This window comes from Pithys albifrons, chromosome 7, assembly GCF_047495875.1.
Source record: "Pithys albifrons albifrons isolate INPA30051 chromosome 7, PitAlb_v1, whole genome shotgun sequence".
NCBI lineage: Eukaryota > Metazoa > Chordata > Aves > Passeriformes > Thamnophilidae > Pithys > Pithys albifrons.
Window position 1 is genome coordinate 23,641,638 of NC_092464.1, and position 13,368 is coordinate 23,655,005.

At 37.2% G+C, this 13,368-nt stretch overlaps 1 protein-coding gene across 4 annotated transcripts in view; it reads left to right on the top strand.

The window, feature by feature from the left end:
• The window catches only part of CDK14 (cyclin dependent kinase 14), a 298,720-nt gene that overhangs the window by 250,707 nt on the left and 34,645 nt on the right, over positions 1-13,368 (top strand). The window contains exon 15 of one of the 4 annotated variants that reach the window (XM_071560659.1): positions 7,858-7,877. The exons of the other annotated variants lie outside the window; for them this stretch is intronic. The gene's annotated coding sequence lies outside the window, so the exon portion shown is untranslated. Of the gene's footprint in view, positions 1-7,857; positions 7,878-13,368 lie in introns of those variants that run through there. 4 annotated transcript variants of the gene reach the window in all.

Here is a 13,368-nt window from a genome sequence, read left to right on the forward strand (position 1 = left end):
AGTGTTTTGAAATTTAGTTGGGGGAAAGTATTGTGTCTCTACTAGGATCTCTTCTGTACTTTCTGATTTTTTTTTCTCACCTGATTCATGAGTCAGAAGCCCCAAACTAAACCTCTTTGGTACTTAATCTGTAGCAGACCCAGTCCATGCCTTAAAGCCTTTCCAGATAAAATAAGTGACTTATTTTTCAAACCCCAAACTATTTAAAGGTGGTGTCAGGCAAATTACTCTCCTTAAGATGATCATCCACGTACAGTGTATACTACCACCTTCCAAAGTTTTCACGTGGGAGAAAGTGCATGATCTTGGGATATGATTAATATTTAGGATCAAGTAGGTCATCTAACAGCATAGCACCTGAAATAGATGGCTTTTGTCTTTGTCTTTGTCTTTGTCTTGTGGTAATATTTTATGTTCTTGCCATAGTCTTAATGATTGTAGCTAGTGTTTAATTATTTATGTGGGTGACAATAAAGGTCTCATTACTTGTGGAAATAGTTTATGAATATATTTTTTCTATAAATGTATCTATACATATTTAGCTTATTTTCTCATTAGCTTTGTAGCTAATAGTCATTGTAAAGCAACATATGTTTCCCTGTAATGCTTTGTGAGTGTTAGGGTGAGCAACATCCTCACTTGAATATAGTTTGAATTTTCTCTAATATAAATGAGTACTATCATTAAGGCTTGGTCAAATTCTGGGAAAGAAGATGAAGCTATTTCTAAGATACCAAAGAATATGAGGTTGGATATATCTGTATGGATGTATTTGTGTGTACTCTGCAGTTGCTAAATAGTTACAAAAAATTACAATCTGTTAATATTAATAATTGAGTACAGATATGATGAAATTTGGCTCTCAGTTATACATGCTGTGACTTGTTTGGGGTATTTTTAACCTCTAATGTTTCTTCAAGCTCATTCAGAGACAGACATTAATGTTTCAGCTGAGTTTTTTTCAGCTATGAAAAACGTGTATCATTAAATACTTAATCGTCTATTAGCCTTATTTTCTCCCACATGATTGTCATAAAATCTCACAGAAACACCAGGCAGAAGCGAGTCTGCAAGCAATAGGCCATAGGGCACCTCCAGTCCTCAGACTGTTGGTGCAACTTAAAAATACACTGTCAGAAAGGGGAGGTGGTTGATGGAAAGTATGCTATTATCCTGTTACTTGCTGAGCATTATCTGCCATCTGGACTCAAGAAAAGCCTGAATGGATTTCAGCATCTCCCTTTCTCTTCTACCCTAGAGAAAACTGGAATGGGAGATAAAATTTGGTAAAAACAGGAGCTGAACTGAAGCATCAGTTGGGATTCAGTGTGGAGTTCACACCTTCTCTTATTAGTTTAATTTATTCCTTAAAGTGTTTACCTTTTTCCAGCTGACATGAGAAGCAGAAAATAAGGTAGAGTATTTTACAAGGATTGTTTACCAAATGCTATTTACTGCTGGGAAGCATAGCAGTGCTATCTGTAAAGTAGTTTTTGGCTGCCTACAGAGACAAATAGCTTGAATCCAGCCTAGGTAATGTAGTATGCAATTTCAAAACAGTTACTTTTATATTAACTCATAAGTTTTTATTGCTTCATAGGAAAATTATAAGATACTCCTACAGTTCTTACCTCCTCCAGGAAATAAACTCCTATGACTTTCTCACGTGCTGGCCATCTTTGTGCAGCCTTCACTGGTTATAAAGAAGTCATGCTCCAAAACACACTGTTGGGAAAACAAAGGACAGACCATGGTAGTAATAAACATGTCATTTAAACCTTACAGCAAAATGAGTGTGGTTTATTCAAACATGCCTTCTAAAGAATAGCTGATGATAATATTTTAGTCACACAAAGAGGGAAATCTATTGCTCCCATTCCTGGGCTCTGTTCCCACCGAAGGCAGCAGGAGCTGCACGTACAGACCCAGAGGGCTTGGAACTTGAATAGCGTCTAATATGGAGTTGAACAGTTTTAAAAAATAGGAACCAGGCTCACTCCATCGCTTACAGTCTGTGTGTAGTGAAGTAATGTTTTCACTTTTCATCTCCTCCTTTTTGTTTCACAGTAACAGTGCAATCTCCAATTAGAACTTACCCTTTGTTCGCGTTAGTCAACGACGCCTCGTCCCGATTTGCGTTTTTCCTGTGAGAAGCGTGTCAGAATTTGGGGGGACTAAATATCCTCCTTTGTTGGTGAGCTTGTCAAGCACCGCGCTGTGTTCGCTTTCCCACCAGGAAGGTCAGGCCGCCGGGGGTCCGCTCTATTTTCTGAAATGATCCCTACTGTCTGTCCATGCTGTCTGACAGATTGAAACAGTTGTCTGTGTCACTGCTTTCAATGCTTTTTAAATGCCTCACTTTCCTTGAAAGATGTAAAATATGTAGGCAGTGGGGGGATAAAATGTAAAAGGAACTATACTTTTTCCTGCTTAAAGAAGTGTTTGGTTTCCTTTTCTAAAGTAAACTTAATTTTGTTTAAAATATGTTTATAAGCTGATTTAGGAAAAAAAACCAGCTGATCTGGGAGACTGGGTAGCTCACAGCTTACATATTCTATTTCTGAAACCTCATTTTAAAATGAGGGCAGTAAAATCATTAAACACACATTCATTCAGTAGCTGAAGTGAAATAGTACATTTTCTTTGTTCGCTTATATTTCAGTTTAATATATTTTGATCTGAGGTATGTATAAAGCCTGCAGAAATTGGTACTGTGCTGAGCCTTCAGTACTCTCCAGATAATTGAACTAATTAAATCTTTACCAACATTAACACAACTCCAGCATTCCTTGGACAGTGGTTAATTATTGCATGAACATGGCAAGCTTAAACTAAACAGATGAAAATAGAATCCTGTGGAATGGGTATTGAGTTTATTCTTTATTCATCTTTTGATAAGGTTTAATTAAAACTGCCTCTCTCCATTGTGGTGAGAATGAATGTGCTTGTTTTCTTAGTGAAAGCCAAATTATTCACTTCAGCCATGGTTCAATAATCAAAGCCTTTGCAAAGTTTTGGGTTATATTGTAGCTGTGGAGATATAATTGCTGCAATTCTCTGTGAAAGCTTTATCATTTTATTACATTTTCTTTTATTTTTTATTTTATTTAGAAAATTAGATTCACTCTTTTAATGTGCTTTAAGTAGAGTGGTTTTGGGAGTGAGCAGTTGAAAATAAATTTTTAAATAAAATATTTTTAATAACTAGAAGGGAAAAATTATTTTCAAAACAAATCTATATTCCAGTCATTTAGAGTAATACACAAAGTAAAATTTAAGCATAAAGCAAAAGCTGTCCTTGTCAAGTGCTGAATATTAATAAAGGAATGGTCATTTCTTTTTATGACAGTAACAGAAGGGCAGGTATGGTGACTCCCCCATGCCATGTACAGTGGCTAACTGATCACTGAGCAAACATTGTTGAAAGAAGCAGTGACGGCTCATAATGTTAATATACTCAAGATTGTAAACTTACTAAAGCTGCTTAATTGTGTATGAAGTGCAAACTGCAGCACTGGTGATACGATAGAAGAAACAAATCCTTGGAAGTCATGTGAAATTTTGAGTAAGAGCAATGGGGTACAACTGAAAGCAAATGAGAAGCATCTGACCAGGTATGCATGCATGCAGACCCATATCACTTGTGTTGCTGTGGACTTGTCTTTCCAGTTGGAAGGCTGTAGATTTGGCCTTCACTTCTTAGGTATAAGCTCCTGTTGCAAATTCATGTGCATTCATTGAGAAATAACACAGCAGGTAGGAAAGGGATCGGTGTTCATTTAAAAGAAAAAGTTTACCACTCCCTTTTCATACAGTACTGCAGGTGTCTTAGATGGACCACCAAAAGGTCATTGAAAGAGTTTCACAGTTTTATTTGTATTCTGGCTGCACATTCTGTTGTGTTTTGGAATGACATCTTGGCAGAACCTTGGTTTCCTTACAGACTTCTACTTTCCCATTTATGAAATATTAATTTCACTTTCTCTAATTTATTACAAGCAAACTGTGGTGTTGTTCTGTCTTGGGCTCACATTGTCCTGAGGGAATTCCAGGCTGGCATATTGGTTTTGATTTAAGGGAGGAAAATGTGTTTGCTTCCCTTTTTTTATTATTCTGTGAGTTGTTTCTCTTACACTGAATTTCACTGGGTAATAAAAAATTTAAGACTGCGAGTTACATCTGTGCCAGAGGAGAAAATAATCTGAGCAGAGAGTCTCTTGAACCGTGGAGTTGGACTTACTAGTAGCTCTTCCTCCTTTTTGAGGGATAGTCAGTAGTGTGCTGGTGCACGTCCAGTGAATCCAGAGCTATTTAGAGCCACTGGACAGAGAATTGTCTGCTGGGAAGCTGTAGTCAGACCTACAGAAATGTGTTGCTCATGCTCTTTGTCATGAAGGAGTAGAATTTGTGTTCCAGCTGACCTGTCTTAAGATTCTGTAAGTGCAGCCATTTATTTAGGCTTTACACTGAAGTCAAGATTTGCTCTATTCTGTTTCTTGAGGTATGTGAGTCTACCTGTCTGGAAGAAGGGGAACATTATGTGTTAGCCTTGCCTTGTGTGCCTGCATAAGATCAGTCCTGTTCTCATGTATTCTACTTCCCTGCTGACAAAATAGGAGAGGCATTAGAAATCTCTCCGAAATATGTTAAATTAGGTCATCTGTGAGACCAGACATCCCCTTTAGGTTTTTTTTCTGAATAGATCTTTCCTATTTTGTGAAATTTATTTTTATTTGTCATAGATATGGAAGAACTGTTAATTTGTCTTGAGTTCCTAAAGTAAACAATAAATAAACGGCAGAGGAACCGGACACCACACACAGATCACTGTGACCAAGAGAATGCCCCTTTATTACACGTTACACATGGTTAATATAGGGTTAAAGCTATGTTCAATTGGCTAAATTGAATCTCACACCATTTAACTACAAATCCCCATTGGTTATAACCCATATCACACAAGTCCAATGTTTTGGTGAGCTCATCCTAAATGTTTTCAGAAACATCTCCAGTGTGCTGTGAGAAACCTGAGGAGTTCTCATGAGAAACCTCTAGGGAGTTGCTAAGAACTCACAGGGAGTGAGCTCCTCCAAGCAGCTGTGGCCTTGTATATTCTCAGCTGCTTTCAGTCTTAGAGGGTCTTATATAGATCTGAACTGCTCACTCTTGATTTTTCTGTTCCTGCAAGTTCCTTTGTGCTACATTTTGTCCTTCAAAGCATGGGAATTCTATTATTCTAAGCAATAGAATTCTGAATTTTTTAAGGGCTTTAATGTATTTTACATGAACACTCTGTTAGAGGTATATTTATTATGTTGCCGTAAAAGTCTGTAAAAAAGACTCCGAGCCAAGTTTTGTAGGAGATAAGATAATGGGCAGGCACTTTAATGAGCAACCCCGCTCATCCAGGAATACATCGACGCGCGCCCAAGCAAGCTATAAGTTCTATAGTTTTTATAATATAACCTATCCAATCACTACTGTCTACATGTCCAGTTCCACCTCTGTCCCCTCCCAGTTCCCACCCCTGTTGAATTGGGGCTGGGGTCGTTGGGACCCTCTGTCTTCATCCACCTCCTCTTCTTCAGCACACAAAGGTCTCTTGGACGCTCTCCAGGGCTTTGGGTCACACTGCTCCATGTTTATGTTCTCTTCTGATATGCTTTAATCAGGTACCTTGAGAGAGAGACTAAATAGCTGGCAGATCTCAGCTGCCTGTTCTGGAGCAGGGGTAGAGATAGAAGGACTTTGTGCTACAAGCTGCTAAATATTAATTCACTAAAATCTACAGCATTACATCTACTGTGTCTCTAAAATCTACAAAATATGAAAATTGAAAAATTAAAAAACCCTTTCGGCATCAATTACATGAAGAGATTTTCCAGCATTTACTACAATAAGGCCATGGTTCCACAGTCATTGAGATGTAGTCTTTGCACTCCTGCTTTCCCAGCAGCACAAACTTATCTGGATCGAAAATGGACACCTGATCTCATTTGTGGAGCATGCTGGTTAGTAGGGAAACACCATAAAGTCTGCTGGTTCAAAGTTAGCCTATCAGGTTATTTTTTTTTAATCAGATATGAAACAATAGAGTTAGATTGTACTTGATCAGCAGGATTTTCACTCAATCATAGGAGCTTTAAAGCTGGATTTGTAGCCTTGTCACACATACTTTTGTCAATCAGACTTTCCTGAACTCTTAACTGAAAAAAGTCATCATCTAATACTTGGTTACATTAAAATAATTTCGCTGGATAGTTTATTTTTAGATGATGATAATAATCTTGAATCAGATAGGAAAAACTGGATATCCTGGAAATAAGAAAGGGTATCTAGCTGGCGTTGCTGGAAAAATTGCTTGCTCAAGAGATCTTAATCTAATCTGAGTGGATTGAAAGATTTGAAAATGTCTTCTTTAAACGTGAAGGGATTGTTGCATGTTAATTATTTATTAATTCAGATGGGTTCATACCCATTAGCATTTTTGAATATGGGCTGTACTGCACTTTGACAGCTATGCATATCATCCCTGCAGATGTCTTAATTTAATGAGATTCTTAAGCACATGGATAATTCCAGGCAAACACCAAAATGTGTGTTAATGTATTTATTAAGGAGCTTCCCAGCCCTCCTGCAGTAGCCATTGGATAAAATTCACCTTCTGAGGCGCAAGAGGACAGACTGGACTATCATGACTTTTGACTGCATTAATTCATTTTGACATAATGTGATTCTTTTATTTTTCAAATTATGTGACTCCTTCATGTTTCTCAAAATCACTACATAAGCAATAATAATTCTGCTGGTTTCCTTGCGCTTTTTTTATTGGCATAAAAGCTACAGGAGTGCAAAAAGGTGAATTCCCTAAAAGCAGGCTTGTGTATCATTTACAAAGAAATCCTAAGGATTTACACATACCAAGACTATTATTAACTTGCCTTCAGCCACATCACTTACATGGTAATCAGTTGTCACCTTTTTCCTATCAACTACTACTCGATCCAATTCAATCTCATGTTTTCTTTTCTTTATAGTTGCTATGTCATGGTTATTAGTCCATGTATTTGCTGTCAACTTCGTTACTTGTTCTTTTTTGGAAGTTCTTCATTATCTGCAGAATGTGGCTAGTCGCTTGCCTGAAGTGGAGAATAAGTTTTGACATTGCAGTGTTTAAAAATTTGCTACATTTTTCCTCTAGAAATTTTGGTCTTTTTAAGGATTCTGTGTATTATGGAGGAGAAATGTCATTATTTTACATTTATCTTAAGATGTGGCTCCTCTAGTTTGGAACAAGGCTAACTGAACAAGTTCAGTTGTGATAAGTACCATGCAATCATATATTCAATAGTACTCCTTCATGCAGAGATCTCAGGCCATGTGCACAGCTTTGCAGCCTCTGCATACAAGCTGCTTTTATTGAGATAACTGACTGGCCTTTCCATTCAGGATTCATCCCCGCCTGGTGAAAAATATTTAAATGCTCCAGTCATACTAATTCCTGGATGGGAGGCTTGAGTAATTATTGAATTGCTTTATCTTATAAGAAATTCTAGGGGCCTTATGCAGATAGATAGGAAAATAGCGTGTAAATAAAAAGGATTTTGCTTTAGGAGAGATGTTAATGCACAGTTTCAGACAACTCTAGGAATGCATATTATTATTGGAATTCCTATTATTATTCTTCAGAACTAAAACTGAGACAGAAGTAAATAACTTACATTTATTAACTTTCTTAACTCTAATTATATGGCAAGTGTGACAAAAATGTAACCAAATATCTTTTTTGCTAGAAAATATTGCTTCTATGTTTCCAATGCAACGACTTAACTCACTTCATCATGTGTTTCAATGAAGGAAGTCAAGGTCCAAGATGCTACACTGATGCACAGAAGAACTGCTGTGATGCACAGGAGACGTGGCAGATGGGAAGAATTCTGTCTGATTTTTTTGAGCATGCTGTCAGAAATATCCTTGTATCTATAAATGACAGCATAGCCCAGTCTGTTTTAACTATGTTCAACAGGCTGTATTTATTGTTTTAGCTGCATTGGATTTGATCCTCTGAACCAGTAAGCAGTGATGCTATTTAAGAAAGGTTCAAGAACCATATACCAGTACCAAAGGGAGGATGTGCACAAAGCTTGAGTGAAAACAGGATACACAAGCATGCTTCTGATTAACTAATGAAGGTTCACAGTTAGAAAGATATCCTCTCCATTGTGTTGAGTCTTCATTATTGCAGATATTCCAGTCTTTGCCTGTGAATATATCTGATGGGCAGCTGATGAGTAAGGTAATCCCAAAAATATTTCAAATTCAGGATGCTTCAGATGAGTTTGGGGGGGGGTTCTCCCAGAAAATATCCAGAATGCCTGGTACTCAGACTGATGAGTAGCCTTGCCTGTTATGCACAGAGGATTGCTGGCAAAGAAAATAAAACAAAACCAAAAAAACAAAGAAAGGAAGCAACCAAACTAAAACAAATAAAAAGGTTAAAGAGAGATAGTATTTATATGACTAATATTCATTTATGGAAGAGCTGGGTAGTTCAAAATGAGCTGGCATGAGGTAACTGACATGGCACCATGCAACTATCTCTGATTGCTATCACCCATCACAGAGGGTTAGAATCTAATAGAGATAAGCAACTATAATGACAGTAAAGAGGGTATAAAGGAAAATTACCTTGCGATAAACTTAGATGCAAGGTAGGTCTTTCTAAGGAACAGGGCAAAATAGCCCCTCAAATTCAGAAGCAGAGAATGCTTGTACGTGATGTACCATGGAGGGTGCTTGACAGGACTTCTTAAAAGACAAGGCTGCATAGTTTGCTGTTACATGAAACTTTGTACAGGTTTTCCTGAGTGATTTGGCATTAAAGGGCTTTGAAATATTGTTTCTCTGAGTATAGATAAACTATGTTCTTGAACACATCTTGAAGCCTTTCTCTAATTTTTCACTGCTCCTCAAGCCACAAACTGTCACACACCCCTCCTGCCATCCCCCACCAAATCTGCAGATATCATTTGCATTTTGAAAGGAATCCAGAAGTGGGAGTTAAGCCTTTCCATGTTCCTTGGGGTTTTATACAATCTTTCATCATCCCAAGGAAATCTAGTACTCTTAAGTGAAGAATCAAATCTCAAAGCACTGCACAAGTAAATGAAATCTCTTATGCACACTAGGGACCTTTACATCATAGTTTTGTGTTTCAGGGGATTTCACAACCTTTACTTGAGGGAAACAAATATTCAAATCCCAGTTAGAGCAGAATAGAGGAAATATGCCAGGTTCAATTACCATTGGAATTACTAGCCTATGAGGATTTTTCCATTTGTATTTTCACCATCTTTTCCATAAAGTTCTGCATAAGCTGTTCCTGGGATGTGGGAGCACAGAAAGAAAGTGACCACTTCAATCAGAAGAAAGGATCTCCCAGAAGGTGCTGGAGTCCTGAGCAGCATGTTTCAGATGTATTCTGACAGTTTCTTAAATCTTCATTTATATGAATTTTCTGAATGTGAAAATCAACCTGAAAGTATGTATATATATCCATAATCTTTTTTGAAGACAGTGAATTTGTAAGAACCATTTTTCTATTTTTTTTAGTTTGAATTAGATTAAATATATGATTACTACTTAAATATTGTTTACTACTTGGTGCTGAATGTCATTCACGCTCAAAAAATTAAGCAGAGACTTTCTTATCCAATAAAAAGAAAACAAAATGAGCAGAATATACTTTTGAGATATTTTATATTTGTATGGAAATGCCACAAGAGAGATGGGGATGTCCCTAGATAGGTAATATCTATGGATGATGAGGACCAAAATTAAAATTAAGCAGTATGGACTGTATTTTCTGTGATTCCTTGGTTTGAAGCTGGTGTGGCACAGACTGCAGATTTTCTGGTTCTTTGAAGCTCTGTGTAAACCTGCTGACTGCATGTGGTATGTGGATAGCTTTGACATTTTCAAATAAGTAGTATTCTAGATGCTGTGTAGCTCCAGGGCTTCTGACATATTTTATCTATTTCTTTGTATTTGGAGATTGATGGACAGGAATGTGATTAGCTCCCACACTTACTAGCACACTTGCCCCCAGTCTCTTAACATTTTTAGAACACCCTGTCTACAAGGTGTTGCAGCCAACTGTAGTGTATTGTGTTCATGTTTCTGAGGTACTGCTGAGTACTTTGTGTTTTCTTTCCTCTTCTTTGCTATCTATCGTGACTTCCTTTGGTGGATGAGGTGGACTGTTTTTCAGTCTCAGGCTCCATCTCTGTACATAAAGAGAAATGCACTGGGAGAAAAAGTGGACATTCACTGAAAATTGCAAAGAATGTTTCTACTCAACATTTTTTTCATTTTTGAGCATAAAATGGGACTCAGACATTTGCTAAAATTGTACAAAGTTTGAATTAAGTCACTGGTATTGCCTGCTTTAAAGCGGTAAGAAATGTCATCTCAGGAAATTAACTGTGCACAGTGGAAGAGTAGATCCAGTCTCTCTTTGTTTAAGAAATGTGAGTTCTGATTCTTCTCACACTTACTGTAGGACAGGCAGGAGAAGCTCTACTGAAGTCAATGAAGTTGCACCAGTTTAAAAATAACATGAGGTGGGAAGAGTATCAAGCCACAGGGTGTTTCAAAGCTATGTGCTGAATCACTGAATCATAAAAAATAGGGCAGGAAGAGACTGGAGAGGTCATCTAGTCTATCCTGCATACCCCAAGGCAGAATCAGGTCTATCTGTGTCATTCTGACAGATGTTTTACTAACCTGTTTTTAAAAACATCCAATAATAGCAATTCCACCCCCTCCTCCAGGTAGCCTGTTCCAGCGCTTTTCCATCCTTACTGTTAGATGTCAAGAAAGACTTTCCAGCCTTGGCTGTTCCTGCTGCAATTCCATAGTAATTGCTGTTTGCTGCAGACATGAAGGACAGTTGAGTATGTAAAAGCCATTTTAAATATATAAACACTTTGGTCCTCTGTACATTAAAAAGTTACTTTTTCCAGTCTTGGTAAAGTATTTTGGCTTTCTGAACTCTGGAGAGCAGTGGTGAAGGACAGAGGGTTTGCTTGGGATTTAGAAAAGATTTAGACTGAGAACTGAAGTTACATATGAAAAGTCAGATTCTTGCCCAGCAATGAGATGGGTGACTTTCTTTGGACAACTGAGTGGCTGCTCTTCCAGTAGAATAAATAGTTTAATGATATAGTCTTATAGTAAAGTCACCCTTTTCAAGGGGTTTTCTGTCAGAAGAAGAATTTTTCTTAGGGCTTTCAGCACAAAACTCGATTAGGGTAAAATGGTCAGTAGGATTATATTCAGCATTCCTCTAAATTGCTTTGTGATGGCTGTCCTCCAGATGATCTGGCCATAGTTTCATATTAGTATTACTAAGTGACAGTGATTCTTCAACAATGGTGTACAGGTGTATGAGGTTCAATTCACACTGTAACGTAGCTGCTCTAAAATAGATTCACATCTAACGCTATTTGGCTTATTGCAGCTGTAATTCCTGGTAACAAGAGTATTTGATGGTATACAGTGATGCTTCTCTTGCAATACAGGAGAAAAATATTATTTCAGACAAAAGTTTGATTATGCAAAAATAAGGTTTTTTATAGGTAGATATGATCTTTATTTCTGTTAAATGATTATCTTTATTTGTTATCAGGCTTCATGTTAGGGATTATCACCCTGCCATCAAAAACAGAGGGTGAAGCTTGCCTAGTAAAACTGGTTTAAGTTTGCAGTGACCACCGTTGCATTACCAATAATATAAGGTATGTTTGGATCTATCTTCAGACTTTTCAACATGGTTCAGGAAAATGAGTAGTCCAGTGTATACTCATAAGCTAAAAACTTTTTGGAAATGGGTTAGAGTAGCAACGGTGTTGTGGAGCAAATTGGCCCTTATTCTCAAACTGAAATATACCAGCTTAGCCTCATGCCTTTATCTAATCCTCCTTCCTACTAATTAATGCAATGAAAATGTCATCCAGAAAATTTAGGAGTTTTAACCTGTCACTTACATTTGCTCTCTGCTTAATGTAAAATGATCTATTTTTTTTTTAAGGCATGGTAAACCTTTTGAATGTCAAACAGATTGTACTACCAAGACGGGTCAGTTAAAAAACCATATTAAGAACATGTTTTTTACATCATTATATTGAAAACAGTCTTCCAGCTTGGAATGGATTTTGTAGTTCTCCTCTGTTTCATCTATTTTGCTCCATGTGCATTTTTCTTCTTGTTGACCCTAGTGTACAAATCTGTAATGAAAAAAATTGATTCACTCTTAGAGTAGGGGATTGCAATGTCATGATTTCACGCTCAGTTGTTGACTAACAAGGCTCTGTAGTTTTTAGAGAGGCCCAGTTGCAAAAACAAAATGAAGGATTGTGTTAGTCCCAGCTGCCAAGGTTACAGAGCAAGCAGCTTAGAGGGCTCCAACGTTCCAGGCAAGAGAGGGATTGCCTCTGCCAAGCAGGTAAGGGATAGAGCTACACAGGCACTGTTGCGTGCAAGATACTGACTGACCCCAGCAATTTATAAATTCAAAAAATTACAACATTTTCTGCTTATCAGTAAATGGAGCAGACACTCTGCTGTGTAATTAACCCTTTGAATGTCTGGCAGTGTTGCAGCTAGCTCTTTTGAAAGATGTATACCCTTTCCTGAATGCCTCCCTTGTAACATCCGGGGAACATCTTGGGTGCTCAAGGTCTTCATGCACTACTGCCAATCTGTTATATAAATACTTTAAATATTTCATATATCCATTCTAAGGATTGTTTTTACTTGTTCTTAACATTTCATGCTTAATTGTTTATAATATATATCTACAATGTGTCACCTGAAATATTATACTAAATTTTCTGAGTTGTACAGCTGCTTCAGGGTAGAAATCGTGGAATATATGAAAGGAAAGTAACCCTTACATGGCTCAATTTCAGGCATGTCTCTGATTTTAATTGGTGGAATACTGTTCTAAAAAGTCAGTTGTCAAAGTTGCCTAGCAATTCCAAGCTTTCATTTCATCTACTCACAGGCTTTACATGAGGCATCAAGCTGCAAGTTGCAGATAATTTTACATACTTGGCCTCTTTATCCTTTTATTATTTTATTAGTGTTCTGTTTTATTAATTTGCTTTTTAATAAACCCCTGTGTGACTAATTCTCAAATTGTAAATACAAATTCGGAAGACCATCAAACTCTGGCTCTGCATACCAACCAAAAAATCATTGCAGCTTTAAAAAAACAGTAGGAAAATAGCAGACAGCTACTGCAATGATGCCAAGCTAAGATGAACTTAAGATTAACGCCTTTATTTTTAATACACCTTGATACTG